The sequence below is a fragment of the Onychomys torridus genome, chromosome 12, assembly GCF_903995425.1.
Source record: "Onychomys torridus chromosome 12, mOncTor1.1, whole genome shotgun sequence".
Taxonomy (NCBI): domain Eukaryota; kingdom Metazoa; phylum Chordata; class Mammalia; order Rodentia; family Cricetidae; genus Onychomys; species Onychomys torridus.
Genome location: NC_050454.1, coordinates 23,908,011 through 23,930,932, shown reverse-complemented (window position 1 = coordinate 23,930,932; position 22,922 = coordinate 23,908,011). Strand labels below are relative to the sequence as shown.

Genomic DNA, 22,922 nt, shown 5'->3' with positions numbered 1-22,922 from the left:
ATCAAAACAGTCTTCCACAGACATGCTCACAATACAGCATGATCCAAATAATTTATCGTAATAAGACTCTCATCCTGGGGAATCTAGTTTGTGTCAAGATGACAGTTAAACTAACCAGCATAGCATCCTACCATGTCCCAGGACAGCTTCTTTGAAGTCTGGTAGTCCATGGTACCTGGGTACTTTCTCACCATCCTTAACCCACATATAATTCAATCTTTAGCATTGGGACTATTCCAGAATTGATTTGAGAAAACTTACATGAAGCATGAATGAGATTTACAGATTTCTCTACATGGCAAGATTTAGCATTAGTTTGAATCCACAAGCTTTCTAATTTTCAGAAATTCCAAACATTTTCAATATGTACAAAATACTCTTCCGAGGGTTTGGACACCAAGGTGCATCCTTATTGCCCCATTTTCTGTTTGTTACTTAACTAGATCTTTTTTATATACAAATAAAATATAGTTATAATAAACTATTCAGATAATACTTAAAATATTTAAGTTATAAAAATACTATCTATCTTCATCGATTTTCCCTTCAAAATTCTCAATCCTTCTCAAGTAATGTTTGCTTTCTATTCTCTGTTCAAACAATGACTGCTAGGTCACCTCACTCCCACAAGGAATTAATTTTTCCCTCTTAGAGAAAAGGTTACTTAAAAATATTTTCTAGAATTCTGCAAGAAATGCATCCAACCGTTAGTGTGTATCAATATGGCCTTATGAGTATCTCATTTGCTGAATCATAATTCAGTGCTAAAACTGCTCACGTTTTGTCTATTGTGTTTTACACACATGCACACGTATACTTAACACTTCCCTTTGAGCACTATGAGATGGCTGAGCACATCTGCATTTCTCTATTCCCATGTAGAATGGTCTACCTCTCCAAGGAAACTTCGTTCCTTTTAGTGGAAAACGCAATTTAGAAAGCATGATCTAGGTCCCACGTGTGCTCATCATTACTAATGCCACTGCTTCAGGGACATGTCAGCTTACCAGTCCAACATTCACTTCTAGATCTGTTTGCATTTATATTAAGACAAACAAGCATCCACCTATATCATTAATTCTTACCCAGCATTCCAGGGCTCAGTGCAGTCTTCCTCCCCTGCTGACTTGCAATGTCTTTCTTTGATGAGAACTGGGTTCTCAGTGTCTCCAGTTGTTTTCAGATTTGTTCAATTCACTGTAAGGTAACTCTGGAGTAGCTAATTCACATGGCTCCCATGGTTCTTTTAAGGATCAACTGGTGTCATACATGCCCAAGGGCCTTTAGAATATCTTAAGGGCCCCAAATGATATGTGGTGTGTTATTCAACTATTTGTTGAATATAGCTAAATCCATACAAATACAACAATTCTTGTGATTATTGATAAGCATCCTCTGGGGTGTACCTGACGCCAACTAATTTATATCTAACTCCATGATCGCATGCTGCTCCCTTAATACAGAGTTGCCTTCTAGTCAAGTTTTCCTGGTGTTAGTGGCTGTCTGGGAATGCATCTGTACAGAGGAGGGAACCTAACTATGAAGTTGTGCTCAACGATCTTAGTCTATCAACACTCTGTGAGCAATGACTCCAAGGCCAGAATAATCATCAAGATCACAAGATCCGCATCCAGAGATCAGCTAAGGAGCTACAGTGTCCTGAAGTATGCATCTGGATGTGTTCTGCTTCACTGACAGCCTAGACATATAGTAGGCACTCAATAGTACTTGTTGAATGGAAGGCTGACTCTGTGGGTGAAGGTGCTTGCCGCCAAGGCTGATGACCTGAGTTCAATCCCTGGAACCCACATGATAGGAGAGCATTGATTTCTGCAGGTTGTCCTCTGACTTCTCATATGAGCACCATGGTTTGCACATATAAACATACACAAAATAAACAAATAAACAAACAAACAAATAAATAAATAAATAAATAAATAAATGTAGAACAAGGTTTTACACAGCTACTCAGGAAGCTGAAGGGGAGAATATCCTGGGCCTGGGAGTTCAAAGTCAGCCTAGACAATAATGGGAAACTTCATCAAAAGAAACAACAGAAACTGGAGAGACTTAAGTACAGTTCCCAGCTCACAACTGCCTGTAACTCTAGTCCCAGGGAATTCAACATCTTCTTCTGGTCTCCATAGGCATTACCTTTATGTACACAAAAGATACACATAATTTAAAAAACAAACAAACAAATGGCTGGGGAAAAAGCACATTAAGTGCTTCTCATGCAAGCATGAGGACCTGAGTTCTGGTCTCTGGTACCCACAAGCACTAGAGAGATAGCAACAGTAATCTCCAGGTTCGATGAGAGGCCCTGTTTCAGAACAAACAGTGGAGCACAGCTAAGGATAACACCCCATGTCATTCTGGGGCCTTCAGATGCATATACACATGTGTGCTCATGCGTGTGCATACAAGAATACACAGAGAAAAAAACAACTCCTAAAATAGTTCTGAGCCATAATCACGGTATTCACTAATATGATTGCTATCATGTATCCTTGATGTATCCTTCACCCACATCAGTGAGTGATCCCTACAGTGATCACGTGCCATGAAAAGTCTTTGATGTCAGACTCAGCATCTAATCTCAGGTCTGACATTTGCCAATTTGGTTTTAAAGCAAGCACTCATGAGTTTCAGCATCCTTATGCTTGGAGTCAGGAGAGTCTCAGCAACCCCAGAAGACCACAGTGACCATACGTGGTACAGTTAGCCGGCCCAGCAAAGCATCTATTTCAAGTAGGAACTCGGTAAATGAGCTACCTCTTTCTCCCTCAAGCCCCATAAGAAGGCAGACATAAGCTGCTGTGAGTCCCTGCACTGGATTCTTTCCATGTCTATATATCTTTTGCCGCTCTGTAACTCCCCAGAGCTAATTCTCAGTTCTCAGCTCTTCCCTCAGCTGCAATTTATTGCTTCCTCCATATTTGACCTTTTGCTTCTAAGAGTAAAGATTTTCATCGCATTCAACAAGAAATTTGCTCTTTCTGTGTAGCCTTCCACTTCATTTCACTCCACAGAACTTCTCCTCTCCTTCACTGGCCACTACTTCCTGGCTCAGGACTCGACTTTCTGGATGCTCAAGCCAATAGGAATACTTCCTGGGAGGACTAACTTCATCAAGTCAGGATCTTCTTGAAATCCATCCTGTGTGATGTCTTACTCTTTTCTGACTTAAATGTCTTTTTTTTTCCTAGTAGAAAGCCTTGCCTGTCTCATTTGAGTTCCCGTTTTCATTACTCTTTTATGTTTGTTTTCTTCCATAAAAGGCTCCTGGCTTTTTTTCTGGCTAAAACTACTATATGAGAGAGAGAGAGAGAGAGAGAGAGAGAGAGAGAGAGAGAGAGAGAGAGAGAGCGCGCTAGCTTCCTTTCAACCTTCTCTTGCTCTGCATCCGTGGACTGGCAAGTTCTCATTAGAACATTCAAAACAAATGAAGAGGCCTATTTGGAATACACTGCCTTACCTTGTAAGAGATTTACTTCATTCAAAGTCTCCATTTGGGGTTGGGGATTTAGCTCAGTGGTAGAGCACTTGCCTAGCAAGCACAAGGCCCTGGGTTCGGTCCTCAGCTCCAGAGAAAAAAAGAAAAAAAAAAAAAGCCTCCATTTTATCAATTAGCTGGCTCTAATCTCAAAACAAACAAACTCAGACCTCCTTACCAAGCACTGTCATATTTATCTCATTTACTTTTTCCTGTTCATTGCCATGTTAGTTTAGGCCCTTTTTACATGTCTGGCTCTCAATCTTCTTCCTGCTCTTCATGGGTTTTATATCCACCCCAATATTCCACTGATCTTTCCTTCTAATTCACCAAACTCCATCCTGTTCCTCATGCACCAGAATTTATAGTAGCATCAGCCATCTGTATACAGAGTTCCATATCCATGAGTCCAATAATTCTTGAACCAAAAATATTGGGAGAAAATTTTAGCTTTATCTATACTGAATATATATATATATATATAAAATATGCTCTTTCTCCTTGCTATTATTTTCTAAAGTACAATACAGAATTGACCTGTGTGGTAACGTGTAATCTCAGCACTTGGGACACTAAGGTAGGAGCATAAAAAGTGTGAGGATAGCCTGGGCTACATAGTAAGATACTGTCCACAAAATAAAACTTCAAAAGAAATACAGTATTAATAGATATATCAATGCATTGCATAATGATGTTTAGTTACTCACAGCCCACATATTCAATAGTGGTCCCCTAACATAGTAATGGAGTTGAAGATTTCTATTACCCTTTTCTGTGTCTTTTATAGTATTTTTTTTTTTACTGTAACTTTTCTATGTTTGTATATGTCCTACTTGTTCTTTATACAACCAAACTCCACTACCTGCAGGAAGTAACCCACTTAAAGGAATGAAATCTGGCAGATGGATGTGTTCCATTTTGTAGAATTTGGAAAATTAAAATACCATTAATACTTAGGATTTCAATGGGCACACACCACTTTGAATTCTGAAAAGGCTGGTTCAATAATCACACATTTGCTAGAAGCTATGGCCATCATAGGTATACTTGTACAAATTAAGACTGACAATACTCCAGCATATGTCTCCAGTAAAATGAAACAGTTTTTTTGTGCAAAGAAAAATTGGACCTATTGGTACCAATATTCTCTGCAGGGTAAAACCTCGGTACCTAAACATCTATATATCTTTACTTCTCAGAAAAGTTGTAGTCCTGACTCAATTGAAAATCAAAGCTACCTTTGGAATTGGTGCATGGCTTTCCCCTTTTCTAAATCCAAGCATGTTGTTAAAGGAAAATATTAAGAGTTTCTGTCTCTTATCAGAAGAGCCACCTGGCGTGGGACAGAAGAAAACCAAAAATCTAGGGATTATTTTTCTCAAAATTCTATTTCTCCCCATACTTATTCTCGACTGTTTGGAACCTTTCTTTAGATATAGTGCTATCCTAAATTTAAACTTTCCGTTTTGATATTAATAATGCTTACATTTTCCACAGTGAACAATACATTTTCCTACCAGCCTATCTCTTAAGTCTCCAGAAGGAAGATGGGGCCCCATAACAATGATTCTCCCTGGTTCATAATGATGCCATTGAGCTGACAACACCATTTAAAGATTGGCTCTGGACTGCAAACTGCTCAGGACAGTTTCAAGGTGGCTAACTAAAATAGTCCCTCATCTTACACCTCTAGCCAGAACTTCAGATAAGCTTTACCCACTGCTCTGAGACTGGCTGCCAATGTTACAGCTAGTCCTCATGAGACTGAACCATTGTTTTAGTTTTCTTACAGATCCCACAGAGATATTGTCACCCCTTTGACAGCAGGAAGCAATTTTAAGAAAACGATGCCCCCTCCCAACAGGTTTTGTTTTCTTAGGGTTGTGGATAATTGTCAACTGTTAGGGGTTGGTTATAAGTTGTAATAGGGTTGTGGGTAGAACAATAAAGTTTACACTCAGTAATCTCCTTTGGAAAAGAAAAAAGGGAATAGATAGGATAGGATAATAAGTTAGATTATTATATCTACTTGTAAACTAAATCAGTAACTATCAGCTTTAGATAATTTGCATTGGTATGGATTCTTGTATATTGATACAAATATAAAATTATTTTTCTATTCCTGTTTAAGACAATTTGTATATTGATACAAATACAAAACTATAGTTGTCATATTGTACATATGTTCCTACTCCTTTTTGAAATATATATATTTTAAAGCAGGGTTTCTCTGTGTAGCTTTGTGCCTTTCCTGGAACTCACTCTGTAGCCCAGACTGGCCTCGAACTCACAGAGATCCCCCTGCCTCCCAAGTGCTGGGAGGCATGTGTCACAACTGCCCAGCTGAAATATTTTGTATATTGATACAAATTTGAGGGTTTTTTGTTAGAACATATTGTGTATACATTTCTACTCTTGTTCAAGGTATTGTACCTATACAACTTATTTAACAAGGTAATGCAAATTGCTAGTCCTTGAAAGTTATTATTACAAACTATTTAGGATAATAAAGAAATGCAGGTTAGTAATTAGTTACCCATTACAATCAAACTTGTCATGTTTGGTATGTTATCAAAATCAAACAGAGATATATTTTAGATAGACAGGTTGTCTTCAAACACTTTAGAGATCTACAGAATATGGCATTTAAGATGTTTTAATAACATAGGTTCTTTTTATATTTTTATGACAATTGAGACATGTCTACTCCTGGTAGCACCAATCTGCTTTAGAGAAGATGATGGGCATTGATGAAACTCCTTATGAAATTTACTTTCTTTGTGGCAAAAGTTAGCCTCTGGGCAAGAAAGTACCCTTGCCTCGACTGCTGACAGTATGCTGCTCAAATGGAACAAGCAAGAAAGGACTGCTGATCCTTGCCAAGCCAAGGTTGGACAGCCCTTCAGAAAATCTTGCTTCACAGAAAAGTGTCAAATATGCAAGGCCTGTAGGCTGAAGATGAATACTCCAATGCTGCAGAGGAACCTTGGGTGACTGTCCAGACAGCCAGCTATTTCCGTCACTTTTCACATTTTTCTGGAAGTCACTTGCTTGTACTTCCTACTTACTCAGTTAATATTTCCTTCTCCGGTCTCTGATGGAGTTGAAGAGTAGATAGTTATATTATAGTTTTCCTTGTTAAAAGATTCAGAAAAGAAACTCACTAAAGAGGTGTAAAGTGTATAGGGTTGAAAGACATCAAAAAATAATTTTGATGATGCAAATTAGGATAGAAGGTGAATTAGGTATAATCCTTTGGATTCCAAGATAGGATAGATAATTGAGTATTTTTTCAGAATTTGTCAAATGCAAATGGACTAGACATTATTGATGTATTTATTACCTGTATATATTGTATATAGTTGTTGTACTTACTGTATAGTTTTCTTATATTAGTTATAAGCTTTTAAAAGAAATTTTAGACCAAAAAAAAGGGGGGGGGATGTGGTGGTATTTTATTTGTGCTCTAACAAAGCTTGCCTGAAAATCAGAAGGAGGAGCTAGCCATTAGTTAACCATAGAGGTCTGGAGGTTTGCTCAGACAGACAGGAAGTTATATGGCTGGGCAGAGAGAAGAGATGATAAGGTGGGATGGAGAGAGGACCTTGCTCTCTTTTTAGCTGAGGATTTTGTAGAGGTAAGAACTAGTGGCTGGCTGCTCCACCTCTCTGATCTTTTAGCATTTACCCCTATATCTGACTCCAGGTTTTTATTATTAAGACCAATTTGAATTTAAGTAACACCACCATGTTACGATTGTCTGTAATATTCATGACAATATGTGGTGGATAGGTTTGTAGCCTGGGAGAACAGATTGCAGCATCAGATTTGCACATGTAACAGGCTCTATACCACTAGTCTTATAAGATTACACTATATGATGTGTATATAGTTTCACATAATAATGAAATTACCTTCGCACATTCCTCAGACTGTTGCCCATCTTCACAGTGTATGGCTGAATTTTTACAGCATTTTATTTGCATAAAGTATTACAAGTAATCTACAACAATTTAAAGCATATAGGAAGATGTGTATAGGTAATGCAAACATGAAAACACTACGCCATTGTGCATGAGACTTTTGAAGATTTATTTAATTCCTTTAAGCATGTGTATGTGTGGGGCAGGATATGTATACCTGAGTGCAAGTGCTTTGGAGGTCCTGAGGTGTCAGATTTCTCACAGATGGAGTTACAAGTGGTGCTGGGAACCAAACTTGAATCTCCTGAAAGAACAGTGTGTATTCTTAACCACTGAGCCATCTGTTTAGCCCCCTAAAGGATTCTTAAATTTCTGTACCCATGGAGGGATCCTGGAACAAAATCTATAAAGAGTACAACTGTACTCTTGCCTAACAACTATTGCATCACATCTAAACTCTGGGTCCTGGCTTTCACCCACATCTACCTAGCACAACACAGAGGAGCACTGGTAAGTAGCCGATCATGCCATTTACTCTCCATCCTAACCAACTCAGATTCGCTTTTCCTGTTCTCCTTATCAATAAGCTTATTTTCTCTCTAAGTTCATGCCATTCTCTCGCCAAAATGACTTTTGTACCTTTCATGGCTGGTTTAACTCCTATTAATCCTTCAAAACCCAAGGCAAGCCTGCCCTTCTTGACAGAGCTTCCCAGTGGTTCTAGCTAACACCAACCCTCTTCCTGTACTCTGGACTCTACCACTCTCACTACTCAGGAACCTATTACATCAGGTCTCTTTTCTCTCTTTGATAATTTACTCTCCCCTACCCTACTGATACTTTTCCATTAAAATATATCCTTATTCATTTTTTCTCCATTTGCTAGGCTTCAATGATTTCTTTTCTGGGCCTAATATTCTTCATTTCCCTGACCACCAGGCTTCTTGAACAACTAACTACCTTACACTTGCTCTCCTCTCTCCCTTAGTTTCCATTTACTCTTCAGCTAGTACCGACTTTCATTCCCGAACTGCTTACACCAAGCTCACTGAAGGCTTCCCACTGCCAAATACAGACCATCTGTAGAAAATACCTGCAGCCTGGGCTGTCTGGCAGCAATATCCTGTGTCTCCTTTGAAGAGCGTCTCCACCCCACTCTTGAACTCAAACAGGACTTCAAACATGGGCTGACATCAGTGGTGTAGCACCGGGCTAACAGTACAACTCCCCCCACAAGAAGAAAAGCTGGCTGGGGCTGACTTAGCCCCATGGACGAGTATTTCTTAACCTTCCCAAGACTTCACTGTTACATTCTTTTGGTTCTGTGAGCTTACCAAGCACACAGCCATAATTCTCTGCTTACATTAGCCCTGGTCAAATTCTGTTGCAAATAACTAGAGAGAAATTGGTCCTGCGTGTTGGTGCAGAAGCAGAAGTAGAAGTATCTCTGTTTCCAGTCACACCATCTTTTGGTCTTCTCTCCTCTCCTCTGTGGCCTCTGCACTTTAAGAAACTACAGCAGCTAATGTGAGAATTCTTTCACCATGTGATCCAAGGATGGCTTCATTAATTGGGAGGTAAAGATGTCTGGGGCTCCCCAACTAGCCACACAACAGGGAAAAGAGAATGATGAGTCTTCCTACATTGTTGTTGTTATTATTATTATATCACAGGTTAATTTGGCAGCCAACAAATGCTGCAATGAACCCCTTAATTATCTGATGTTCCCCGGTCCTCCCCAAATTTTCTTATAAGCTGAGCTCACTATTTACTATTTCAGTATTCTCCTTAGCACCTATGGTGTTGGGCAAATGTAAGTACTCAATAAATACTTGATGAACTGAATTAAAAACACAGTATTAGCACATTAATAGGAGCAACTTATCATGCCCTACTGATCTAATTAAAAGATCTGGCCTTCTGAAATAGCACAATTGTACCCACATGGAAATTTTAATGAGAAAAAGAAAAATTATCCAATTGAACAGTTAACAGTTTTCCTCTTAGCAAGAATTTCACAAATAATTTTATGGCTAACAAGCTCAGAGAAAAATGCTCAAGGTGTATGTACATATGGAAGACTACACATTTAAGGGGCCTATTACTATGAAAATCCCATAACTGAAGTTAAGACATTATGTAGCAGCAAAGTCAATTAATGTCAAATCAACCTTCCCCCACCCCCACCCCCCCAAACACGGTTTCTCTGTGTAGCCCTGGCCGTCCTAGAACTAGCTCTGTAGAACAGGCTGGCCTCAAACTCCCAGAGATCTGCCCGCCTCTACCTCCAGAATGCTGGGATTAAAGGCATGTGTTACCACTGCATGGCATCAAATCAACTTGTATTATATATGTATAATAACCTGTGTATATCATAAAATACAACATTCACACTTAACACACTTTTTTTTGTGTGTGTGTCTGTTAATGACAAATTCAATACTAGAGGACACAGTTCCTATGGTTGGAATGTTCTAGCCTGCCATATTGCATCTAAGGAATACAATGAGGATTATGCCATTGAACATAGAGGCCCTGAAGGCTAGCAGTCATATCAACTAGAACTGTGGCAATCTGAGTAAGTCCTAACATAGACATAAATGCAAGTGGTCTGGGGACCATGGGAAAGAAAATAATCAACTTGCTGGGGAAAAAAATCAGGTAAATACAAGGAAAAAACCTGAAAGCAGGACATGGTGGAACACAACCATAATCCTAACACTTGGAGGCAGAGGCAGGTGCCTCTCAAGAACTTGAGATCAGCCTGGCCTACTTAGGGAGTTCTGGGATAGCCAAGGCTACTTAATGAGATACTACCTTAAAAAACAACAACAACAACAAAAACAAAAAACAACAACAAAAAAAACCCCACCACCACCACCACCACCAAACCTTTGCATCCATACATGCCCACAGTAACTTTCACTGAAAGCAGTGAAGGGCACTCCTAAGAGGCAGCAGGAATCAAACCCCAAACCATGGCTGTAATGAGTCCCAGAGTGTTCTAAACCACAGAAACAAAATATCCCTCGTCATTGAATTGTAAAAGAAAGAAACAGGTCTATATGTTAAATAAACCGACACTATCAGTACAAAGCGTGTCTTTTACACAACATGTAGTATGCATGTTCAAAGAGAGCTTATCATATGTGGGAGTCACCTTTCCTAGATAAGTGTAGTTACCACCCGTCATCAAACACATGTCTCTTCACAGCAATGGAGACCATCCCAAAATACCAACACTGGACACAATGTGGAGAACCACAGATTGTGGGGAGCCAGGCCCAAGTGGATACATCTACATCACAGCTCCTGCATGCCTGGTTCAGGAAACATTATAGGAAAGACTGTAAGACCCAGAATACCAGGAAGTCTGCTGTGAAATGGTTTCTCCTAGAAACGGCTGCATAAACAAGTTAGGGACAATGGCAGTACCGGTGGGCATGCTAATGTGGAGGGGAGAAATATCACCATGTGCCCATCCCTAGACAAGCAATAATAATCAAAGAAGAAGGGGCTATCAACTTGAGAGTGGAGGGAACGTGAGCGGGGTTGCAGGGAGGGAAGCTGGGAAGGCCTGAAGAGAGGAGAAAGCGATGAAATTCAGTTTCAATTAAAGACATTAAAATAGCTGAGTGGTGGTGGTGCACACCTTTCATCCCAGCACTTGGAAGGCAGAACCAGGCTGATCTCTGTGAGTTTGAAGCCAGCGTGGTCTACAGAGAGAATTCCAGGACAGCCAGGGCTACACAGTGAAACCCTAATTGAAAAAAAACAAAACAAAAACAAAAAACAAGCCAACCAAATAAAACTAAACAATGTTGAAATAAATAAACAAAAAATTAGGGTAACCTCTCCTAAGAATTCCTCTTAAAAGTATAATTAAAAATTTTAAATTTTTATTGTTAGCCAGGTTGGCACACACTTTTAGTCCCAGCACTGGGGAGGCAGAGGCAGGGGGATTTCTGAGTTCCAGGCCAACCTGGTCTATAGAGGCAGTTCCAGGACAGCCAGAGCTACAAAGAAAAACCCCATATCGATAAACTAAACAAAATTTGTTGTTGGCTTGGTAAAATGGTTTAGTGAGTACTTGCTGCCAAACCTGACAACCTGAGCCCTACCCCACACAGCAGAAAAGAGATGTGACTTTTGAGTTATCCTCTGACGCATACGCATGCATACACACACACACACACACACACACACACACACACACACACACACTGTCAAATGCAAGCCCCCTTCTCCCCTGATTTTTCCCTCCCTCTCTCTTTCTCAATAAATGTAATGAAAAACTAAAACTTCTGCTGGTGTCGAGCATGAACGCACACACCTGTAATCCCAACACTTGGGAGATAAACTGTTGCAAACTCAAGGTTGCCTAGGAGAAAAAAAGAGATCCTATACCAGCACACACATATGCTCAAGGTGTATGTGCGTGTACATACCAAAGATTACATATTTAAGGGGTCTGTCACACAATTACTTAGACCCTACCCTATATATTGTTGATAGGGAGGGGAATTACAAGGAGTAGGGAGCCATATCTTGAGAAACACCCATGTTAGCAACAGCAGGAATCTAAATTGCATTAGCTGTGGGAGTGAGGGGGTCCAAAGGTTCACACAGAAGGCTTTAGGGCAAAAGTTGAATACACACTGAAGGCTTGCCATGGAAAACCCTGGAATAGAAGCAAAACAGTCTGGACATTGTACCAAGCTTAAGGTAATTTTCAGCCCTGGCTGCTGAGCAGAATCACCTGGAGAGCTTTAAGAGCTATACCCACAGCCTCCCTCCCTCCAGATCAAAGGTAATGTCTGGGAAGTGAAACAGGGAGATTACAACAAACAGTCCAGTTTAGGAACCACTGAGCTTGACCACAGGAAGGAGCCATGTGAGATAACATTAAGACCTGGGTTTAAAGGCAGTGGTTCTGTGCCTGCTACCTGTGGAAGCTTCTCTTCTAACGTGAGTTAAACAATGTTTTCTGAGTGTTTCCTGCACACCCAGCTCACTGTAAAATCTGATTTTTTTTTCACTTTTGTAATGTTCCATAGACAAAGCTACAAAATAACTATTCTAAGTGGCCTTTACTACACTGCAAGGAAATGCTTTTGTATCAGGAAATGTCCTAAGTTTCATCCATGCCCAAACTTCACAAAACTACTTTTAAATACAGGGAGAATCTAAGTAGGTGCTCAACCTTTTGATATTGCGACACAACCTTATCATTTACACGGTGCACCCTCCTCTCCCCCGGAGAGCCACACAATCTGATTAAGAAAAAAGCAAAACTAAGGTATTGAATAAGTTTTCAATTTTGTGTTGGGACCATATTCATGTTTGTTCTAGATCACATGTGGCTGGTGGGCCTTTGGTGCGACATGCTTGACACAGCTTTCATTTATAACTCTTGGTTTCAGAAAGTGAAATGACTACAATGTATCTGACTTATTTTGCAACAAATACTTTCAGTGTACTTCCCAAACAAATGAAAACACAGTATCTACACAGCAAATCCAGAGTCCTCGGGAAAAGGAAAACGGTTGAGATGACAAAAAGCAAGTCTGGCTGGCCGTGGGGATAAGATGCTGCAGGGTACACCCACCATGAAGTTTCCTTAAGAAATCTGCCCATTGCTCCCTATAAAGTTAGCCAGAACTGTCCTGAACGTTTCTTCACTCTACTTAGTGGTAAAATGTCATTCGAACATTAGTTAGGCTTTGGCAGTTAGTTTCATGTGATCTCTTATCTGCAGACGAGGTCAATAAAAGCAAAAAGACCCCCTCAGAGAGAAGAGAACCCCAATAGTCAAAATGTCCAACCTCAGCAAGAGCCCAGAAACCCCATGCTTGTTCAGGAAATACGAAATCAGACGAGCTCGTCATTCGCTTGGACCAGTGCTGTTCAGAAGCAAAAAGATGGGCTTCTAAAAAGAAAAACGCCAGCCTAACTCTCCGACACAGGGGTGAAAGTTACAAAAGCAAGCAGTACGAGTTTGACGAGTGGGTCAGAAGGAAAGTCCGAAGACAAGGAACAGAGACGGAAGAGATGGCAAAAGGTGAAGGAGGCAGGCAAAGGCCGCCCGGTGAGGACTTCGCTGCCCAGTTCTTTATGCACCCAGGACAGCATGGGGCCTCTGTCCGCCCGCGCGCACCGGAGCAGGGCGAGCCCCCGCGGGCCTGGCACCGAGGGTGCGGGCAGGCTAGGGTGAAGAGGGCGCTCGCCCGGGGACAGGTGGGCGCTCTGGGGTCCCCAGGAACGAGGGACACTGAGCCTAGTGAGCCCTCACCTCGCGCTGCTTTGGAGGGGGTGGGTGGAGCTGAGCCCGGGGCCGCCCCCCGGAGCCGCCCCCGCAGCCGCGGCCCAGGCTGTCAGCGCCCCCTTCCCGCGGCCACTCACCCGCCGGCGACGCGCTCCCGGCCGCAGTGGCGGCGACCCCCGCCTGGGTCATGATCCCAGGAGCGGAAGGCAGCGGTGTCTAGCCGGCCAGGCGAGCCTCCGGGTCCGCAGCCGCCGCCGCCTGCTTCTGCGGGGCTGGGGGAGCGCGGGCCCGGGCCCTCCTCTCCCCCCGCCCCCGCCGCCTCTCCTCGCGGCCACCGCCGCCGCAGCGAGCCCGAGCCCTCGAGGCCGGAGACCCGGCGGCAGCACGGCCTCAACTTTCCCAGCCCCCCTCCCCCCGCCCCTCCCGCCCCTCCCGCGGCCGCCGCTCCGCACGCGCGCACAGCCTAGCCTGGGTGCGCCGCGCGCCCGCCCCCGGCCGACCGGCCCGCCAATCCGGCGCTGGGGAGGCTGCCGTCGTAGCCAATCAGTAGCCGGGATGCCTCTGCGCTAGGCTAGAGGGCGGGAGGAGGTGGAGGGAAAAGGCTAGGAGGGAGCAGGCCTCAGGCGGCCCAATGAACACGGCCGGGGGGCGGAGGTGTGCAAGTTGGGTTGAAAGAACAGGAAATATTCTTAAAGGTAGAATGACGGGCAGAAAGGGAAGCCAGTAGGTGAATGAGAAAGAGGTAAGCCTGGTTCCTTAAAGGGGACGCTTTGAGAAGCTCGAAACGACGTTTTAAGAAAGTTCCTTGCATCCTGTTCTCTACCGTGCTTCTGGCATATTTCAGTGCGAGCTCAGAAGTGGAAAAAGTGAAGAGGACGAGGGCATCAGAGGCTTTCGGAGTTAGACAGGTTCCTTTAGCCTGACGATCAGAAGGCGGGAAACGGTGGTGGAGAATTCAGTTCTCTCCGGACTTCCCTTCCAGGGCAAGATCTTTTGCAGACCCAAGGCTGCTGGAATTCGTAAACTGTTGATTCCTGACATCCTTCATTTGCCAGAAAGCATGAAGGCCATTTTCAGAAATGCCCCGGAGCCCCCAGCTAAGGGAGGGAATGTGTGACTTTGGGGGGATGAGGATTGGAATCCTAAACTTAGGTTACTAGACACTTGTATCTAGGACCGGAGACCGCAGAGTCCTCTAAGGTGCGTTTGGAGCTCTCAAGGCGTAGTCACAATTACCTTTTTTCTAGGGTTGTTTCATTTCACAAACCTGTCTCTCTGAGACAGGTGCCGGGTCCTTCACCTGGTGGTGGTGAAAGACTTATGAGCTCTTCACAACCAGATATAGTCACTTCTACAGCAAATATATAATGGAAGCAGACCTTGCGTTGAGAAAAAGATAAGTCCATTTTATCTTTCTCCGCACTTTGAAAATCTGTGATGAAATAGATCTTTAACATTACTTCAAAACTGGTGCTAATAAGCAATCTGAATTTTTTTTCCACTTCCTTGTCCCTTCTGGGCCAGGGCAGTGAGTTTTGATTAGCCTTGAAATGGATTTGTCTTTCCCAAGTCCAAGCAGCAGAGACCTTATGATTCAGAGTCGTAATAGTAACACTAATAACTCATCCATGAAACTATGTTAATACATGTCCAGCTACACAATTTCCATCCTAGTAAAAATGTAAGGTCTTATGGGTAACAAATATCAAATCCAGGGTACATATAACTTCCTGAACTACAATACATTTAATTCTAAGTTAAAAATAAAACATGTTGGGTTTTGTTGAGACAGGATTCCACTGTGTAGACTAGGCTGTCTTTGAACTCACAGAGATCCAGTTGCCTCTCCATCTTGAATAGGATTGCTGGAATTAAAAGGGTTTACCACTATATCCAGATGCAAAAGAAAGTTTTGGTGATTCAGAAAACAGAATTTAAGAGTTTTTTGAACGATTAATACCATTCAGACATGACTTTAAAATAGAAAGTAAATTATTTCTGATTGTTGAAGGTCAGAATATTAACTTTTAAATTTCAATCTTCATTTCCTAATTGAAGTCCATCCTAAACTGGTGAGATGGTGAGGTGGCTCAGAGTAAAGGCGCCACCTGTCAACAAGCCTGATGGCCTGAGTTTGATCTCCAGAACCTACCAGTGGAAAGAGAGAACAAACTTCAAGTTGTTCTCTAACCTCCATACATGGACTATGCATGCATGTGTGCAGAAACACATATATGCACATATAAATAAAATGTAAAAAAATAAAGTCCAAATCTCAACTAGAGGTCTTTTTTGATTAGCTTTATTCAACATTATTTAGCATGAGAGATTGAGTTGATAGCACGTAAGGGTAGCTGGTATGTGCTTAGTGTCTAGATTGGTAATAACATACAGTATGTGTTATTGAAACTGGTGTGTCTACAGGTCAAGTGCTTTAGACTGAAGATTTGCATGGTATATAATCACTTGTTTGCATCCTCAGATTCATTTCATGAAATGGGCTTCAACAGCAGCTCTGGTCAAAAGCTCAGCTTGCTCAGAAGGCTCAGCTCCCACCTACTCCCTCCTTGCTCTGGCCTGCAGTCATCAAAACAAATGTGTCTCTTTGCAGTGCCCACATCCTCTGTTACCAGGACCACTGAGTCTTGACCTGTGGCCATGCATGTATAATCATAGTCCAGGTGCTGCATAGAATTGCATGGCCAGGTTCACACGGCATGGCTTTTGCCTGCAATCACACACTCATCAAACTTGCTTTTGTAACTCTGAGAGTTAGAGGGCCAACTTTGTCTTGATTTAGAGGGCCAACTTTTGCTTTCTGAATAGGAGTAGTACAAGTGTTTATTTCCATGTTTCTAGAAGGAATATCCCAGCTTTTCCAGAGTTTGTAATTTTTATTTTGCATTCCCAACAGCAGTATATGAAGGGTCCAGATAGTCCACACCATTACTGACACCGAGCTACTCCTTAGTTTTTGAGACAGTCTCACTAGATAGTTCAGGACATCATTAAACTGGTCAACTTCCTACCTTAGCCTCCCTGCTGCTGGATTTACAAGTATCACAGATGTGCACTACTTTCTCAAATAACTAATGGTGCTGAGCATCTATACTCCCAAATCATAATGTTTTTATTACAGTGAGTTTCTTTTCAGACACTATCAACTCTGGAAGCATCTCACTGACTTATAAAAGTTCTTTATATGTTGTACTAATGTTTTCAACGATTGTGCAGCTTGTGTTTTGCATTTATAAGAATGGCTTATGTTTACTAACTTGTTTCATCCACATAACCATCCTGCAATATAACTCTTGTCATCACACTTGTGAAGAAAGTCAGGGCCCGAGAAAGCAACCACACAGCTAGGCGGCCATGCTAAAACAGCAAGTCACAATAGTGATGCCAACTCAGCAGGCCTTTCCCCAGGTCATCACAGTCCATATTTTCTTGATTTATTATGAACCTATCAGTCTAATTATGTCATTGCTGTGTCTGTTCTCCAGAAATCAAGAGCTGAGAGCTGAGATCTGAATCCTTAGCCTGTTAAGTTCTTGATGCAACTGAAACAGAAGTCTTTCCATTTAGAAATCCATTCTTACAATGTCAATATAAAGCTTTATTGTTCCAAAAGCCCGTCAAGCTCTCTGAAATTGCTCATGAATTTACCTGTTTGGCCAGGTTTAAATCTTATGTTGGACACAGGGTCACACACACACACACCTCTATGTATGTGAATTTTTCATTGAAAGCAATTCCACCACCCTGCCCTTTAGTCTTTCTTCAAAGTCTCAAAGTTTGTTACCTCATTGGTTGAATGCCACTTTATGTCATAAACAAAAGATTCATATGGTTTTGTCATTTGTGCTTTTGTTTGAGACAAGGTTTCTCAGGGTAGCCCCAGCTGTCCTGTAATTCACTCTGTAGAACAGGCTGGCCTCAAACTGACCTGATTCTGCCTCCCAAATGCTGGGATTAAAGGTGTGCTCCGCCACCACCTGTTAGATTTTGTTTTTTTTAAAGCACAGCCATGCATTGTGTTGGTATTTACTTTTAATCTCAGCACTTGGGAAGCAGACAGGTAAATGTGAATTCAAGGGCAGAGAATACTATCACCTAAGTCCATTTTACAGATTACTTCTGGATCATATCAGATTACTTCTGTGGTACCATATCAAAAAAAGTCCTTTAATCCCAGCAGAGGCCAGGCTGGTCTACAAAGTGAGTTCCAGGACAGGTAGGGCTGGAAGAGAAACCATGGCTTGAAGAAACAGATCTTTTACTAATTAATACAAGGTCACATAGAGTTTTATCTTCTAGATATATTTAGTGTTTTCTTTCCGGTCCAAGGAACATTGTAACAATTCATTTAAAAAAAATTTAACTTTATTGCATTGGTGTGCAGTTAGTTGTCAGATCCCTTGAACTGGAGTTAGACAGTTGTGAGCTACCATGTGGGTGCTGGGAATTGAACTTGGGTCCTTTGGAAGAGTAGCCAGTGCTCTTAACCAGAGCCATCTCTCCAGACTTTTGCTCTTGAGACGGGTCTATGTACTCCTGGAGTTCTGCCACAACTCTACACCTGTCTTTCAATCCTTCTGACGACTTGTTCTCACTCTTGTCCAGAGGACTGAGCTAGCTACCATGCTTTTAAAATTATTTTTTGTCATCAGTAGCAAACTGCTGCCCTCCGGGGTTCTTCCACTGTGCTGTAAGCTTGTATTTAAGACCTTCTCCCTCCTTCAATAAACGGCATTCAGCATTCAAAATAAATAAATAAGTAAATAAACAAGTAAGTAAATAAATATAAAGAAAAAAGAGTAAAAAAAAAAAAGTCCTTAAATTTCTATGAGTTTTCAGCCCTTTTGCTAGGACGTAAATCTATTCCAGCTGTCTTACAGATACTTGCAGGTCTCTGGCAAAAGTTCTACTACTGCATCAAAAAATCTGTTCTGATAAAAACAGTCTCTGGAGCTCATTTTGACCTCATTTATTTTTGAGAATATTTTGCAGTTTCCTTCCTTCTGCTTGGGCCAAGGGGCTTTCCAGATATGTCAACCCCTGCACCTGCTGGCACCAGCTCTGAGGATGCCAACCCCCCCAACTTAGGATGCCAACTGGGATGGATGAACCTCAACATCCAGAGAAATGGCAGATTGGATGGCTCCTACAATCCTGAAGAACACATCCTGTGATATATTATGTCCCCAATATACTGTACACCCTAGCAAACTTATCTGGGGTCAGAGGACAGAACAGCCACTAGATAGATATAGAGACCAGAAAATGGTGGCACACACACACAGCTTTAATCCTAACATTCTGGAGGCAGAGATCCAGATGGATCTCTGTGAGTTTAAAGCCACACTGGAAACAGCCAGGCATGGTGACACATGCCTTTAATCCTAGGAAGTGATGTCAGAAAGCAGAAAGGTATATAAGGTGTGAGGACCAGGAACTAGCCTGGATAAGCTTTTAGGCTTTTAGCAGCAGTTCAGCTGAGATCCGTTTGGATGAAGACTCAGAGGCTTCCAGTTTGAAAAAACAGGATTGGCTGAGAAGTTGGTAAGGTGAGGTTCTTTGTGGCTGGTTCTGTCTGATCTTTCAGTGTTCACTACCCCCTCCAAAAAATTATTTTGTATACTGTGAAGATATGAGTATTGATAAATATAATTTTTCCTACATGATTATTGAAAGGAATATTATTTCATGTGCATTGACAAAGCCAAGTGATTGTGCAAGTGTAGATATATTTATATACTCAGTTCTGTAGCACTGGTTGGTTGATGTTGACACTGACACCACTTCAACTTTATGTGAACTCAATTAAAGTTCTCTCAAACCCACCAGCAATGTTTTCTTTTAATCATTATCACTTGCAAATAAAAATTGTTTTTTATTCCTTTCCAAACTGCATGCTTTACACTTTTAATCATCAGGCTATAACAGTATAGAACAGTATATAGGTGCTAAGAGCAGCTTTCTTTACCTTTTTCCCAACTTAAATATAAAAAAAAGATCACACCAATAAGGCTTTTATAGCTTTTCCAGGTTGTCTCTTTAATTCCTGTATCATTCAAATTTTTCGTCATGATGGTTAACTTTCATTGTCAATGGCACACTCTGGATGTACCTATGAGGAGAGTTGCTGAAAATTTTAGCCAAAGAGGCAAGACTTACCCTGAATGAGGTTTTCTCTTAATGGCACTCTTAACAATTACAGACAATTACCTATGGGGCAGGGTCCCAATGGGCAGAACAGAAAACAAAGAGAAAGCAGGTTGAGCATTAGCATTCACCCCCTTCATCCTGACAACAGAGGCATTGTGATCAGATGCCTCACACTCCTGCTGCTCTGCCCACGCCACCATGACAGACTGTAGCTGGTAGCCCTTCAAATTTCAGGAAAAACCAAAAAAAAAAAAAAACAAAAAAAAAAAAAAAAACACTCCCTTGTCTGTCAGGAGTAATGTAATACAAAAAACTGGCAATGGAGTAGGGATATCGTTGTGAAAAATACAACCACGTGGTATTTAGGCTTTTTGTTGTGTTGGAGGATTGTGAATTTTGGAGCTAAGGGCTCCAATGCAGTAAAATTTCAGAGAAGGAACCAGGACTCTTTCCGGATTACTTTAGTAGATTATTCATGATATAGAGAATCTGGTTACATTCTCATATCCAGAGAACTTCATGAAGCAGAATTCCAAGCAACAGGCTATTTGTTGAAGGAGGAAATTTTAAGATGGAACAGAATCCATGCTGTGGTACAGGTACTGCTCACTGCTCTTGCTAAAACGTATGGTGAGGGAACAGAAAGGTACAAAAACTTAATAGCAAGTTGAAAGTGGAAAATAGGGCAAAGTCTGTAATTGTTAAGAGTGCCATTAAGAGAAAACCTCAGACCCTTCACTGGGGCAACAGGAAAAGGCTGTGTGCAACTCATCCAGCAAAGGGTCCATTACGAAAGTGCAAATTCATCTTAAGAAAAAACTCTGAGAAAGTCACTGGAGTTCCCTGCTCAAAACCAAAGGTCTAGAAAAAGCTTTCTCAGGGTCAGCACAAAGGCCAATAAAACTGTGAGACAAGACCATCCATATCTTGAGCTGTCAGAACTTGGCAGAAGGATCTAAATGGGGCTAATTTAGACGAAAAGAAAGATTTGTCAGAGAATTATGACAGTTCTAGAAGGCCACTGAGGATAAGCAATGTGTGGCAGGGTCAGATTCCAATCTGCAAGGTCCTGAAAGACCACTGCATGAAGCCAGGAAAATGAAGTCTAAGACCCAGGGATGTTGGAGATGACCAGAAACGTGAACTGTTTGCCAATGAAAGCTGAAAATTGGAAACAGACCAAGATTAACCACAGAGACCATGGCCTTTAGTCCCAGCGCTCTGGAGTTGGTGGGCAGACATCTAGGCCCTTTCTGTTGGAAGATCCAGAGGTAAGAAATCATACTGATTACCCTGATATCTGATGCCTGGTTTTTTAATAAGTCTAATTAGATTCATGCTTCAAGGTGTGCTCCAGGTAGGAGACCTTCATCCTTCCATCTATTGGAGTATGTAAAACTGGTTTCATATTTTTTTAAAACATTCATTTGTGTGTGGAGGTCAGAAGGCTTTACAACAGCAAGCATCATTACCTGCTTGAGCCAACTTTTGACGGACTTCATTTCACAAAATTTACAAATAAGTCACAATCCAAATGAGCCTGTCATTTGCACAATTGGTCGCTTTTTGGGGTCCTAAAAATTTCCTTAATATGGCTTTACTTCCCTATTAACAGATATCTGCTATAATTTCACTGAACTTCCTTTAGGTTTAATACCCCATTTCTCAAGATACAGACTTACAAACTTGATTCAAGTTTTTTTTTTTTTTTGTATATACATTCACCACCACATATACTTTTTTTTTTTTTTTTAAGCTGAGGATTGAACCCAGGGTCTTGCGCTTGCTAGGCAAGCACTCTACCACTGAGCTAAATCTCCAACCCATATTATACTTTTAAGCAGTATCAGAAACCATACTCGTGATTTATCAAGAAATATGTTACTGACTAGTCCCTCTGGATACAGAAGACAGTTGTTTGGCTCGAACCATTTGGGGGGCACTCAGGCAGGGGGATAGGGATCTGTCCCTGGTCTATAGGCAGGCTTCTGGAATCTGGTGCCTGTGGTGTGACACCTTGCACAGCCTTGGTGCAGTGGGAAGGGGCTTGGACCTGCCTAGACTCAGTGTGCTGGGCTCTGCTGACTCCCTGTGGGAGACCTTGATTTGGGGGTATGTGGGGATGAGGGGTGGCTTGGGAAAAGAGGGCTGGGGGTGGGAGGAGGGATCTGTGGATAGTATGTGGAGTAGAAAATTTCTTAATGAAAAAAAAAAAAAGTATGTTACTTAGACTTCACATAATTTCCAGTTATGTAGAAACTTGAAAAATGTGTTATCTGGGATCATGTAAATAAAATTTTCTCAGGGGAAAGACACCATTGGATGGGGAGAGATAACTCAGCAGTTAAGAGCATTTGCTATTCTTGGAGAGGACTCAGGTCTAGTTCCTAGTACCCACATCAAACACTTTACAACCACCTGTAATCAGTCTGTTGAGGAGGCATTGAATATGTGGAGGCAGAATCAGCAAATGTGAGGGTAGCCTGGGGGTGCTGCTTACAGACCAGTCTATTCTAACATTGCAAGGCATTCAGTTCAACCCCAGGTACTACTAAGGAAAAAGACCTAATGTTTACTACTAGTGCTAGGTGTCCCTAGGGCCATACCCTCTTTTCACAATTTCAGTCACTGCCAGATCCCTTCTGGGTACACCCCATGACCTAAGTCAGTGTACTACCCCGTTAAATTACAAAACCACCAATAATAAGTGCTGGCAATTCAGTAATCATGCTCTAAATTTGGCCCAGGCTACACACTATAAATCATATATACCTCTGATACCTACAGACACTAGAGGTGGGTTGGCTACTAGGCAGTTAAGTAGTTACAGAAGTTACACTTGTAGGACTTACCAGTGTTTAAGTATAAGAGTTGAATAAGTAAATGCTTAATAGAAGTCTTGACATATTTCCTTACACTCTTACTACAGAGAACCTGTGTTTGGTTCCCAGTATCTATATAGTGGCTCACAACTATGTCACTCCAGTATCAGAGGTTTTGACACTCTCTTCTGAGCACATGCATACATGAGGTACACATACCACACACACAACTAAAAAGATTAAGACCA

At 41.6% G+C, this 22,922-nt stretch overlaps 1 protein-coding gene across 1 annotated transcript in view; it reads right to left on the bottom strand.

Moving 5' to 3' along the window:
- The window catches only part of Usf3 (upstream transcription factor family member 3), a 73,296-nt gene extending 59,232 nt beyond the window's left edge, over window positions 1–14,064 (bottom strand). Inside the window, exon 1 of the mRNA XM_036203995.1 lies at window positions 13,822–14,064. The gene's annotated coding sequence lies outside the window, so the exon portion shown is untranslated. The remainder of the gene's footprint in view (window positions 1–13,821) is intronic.
- Window positions 14,065–22,922: the final 8,858 nt, after the last annotated feature.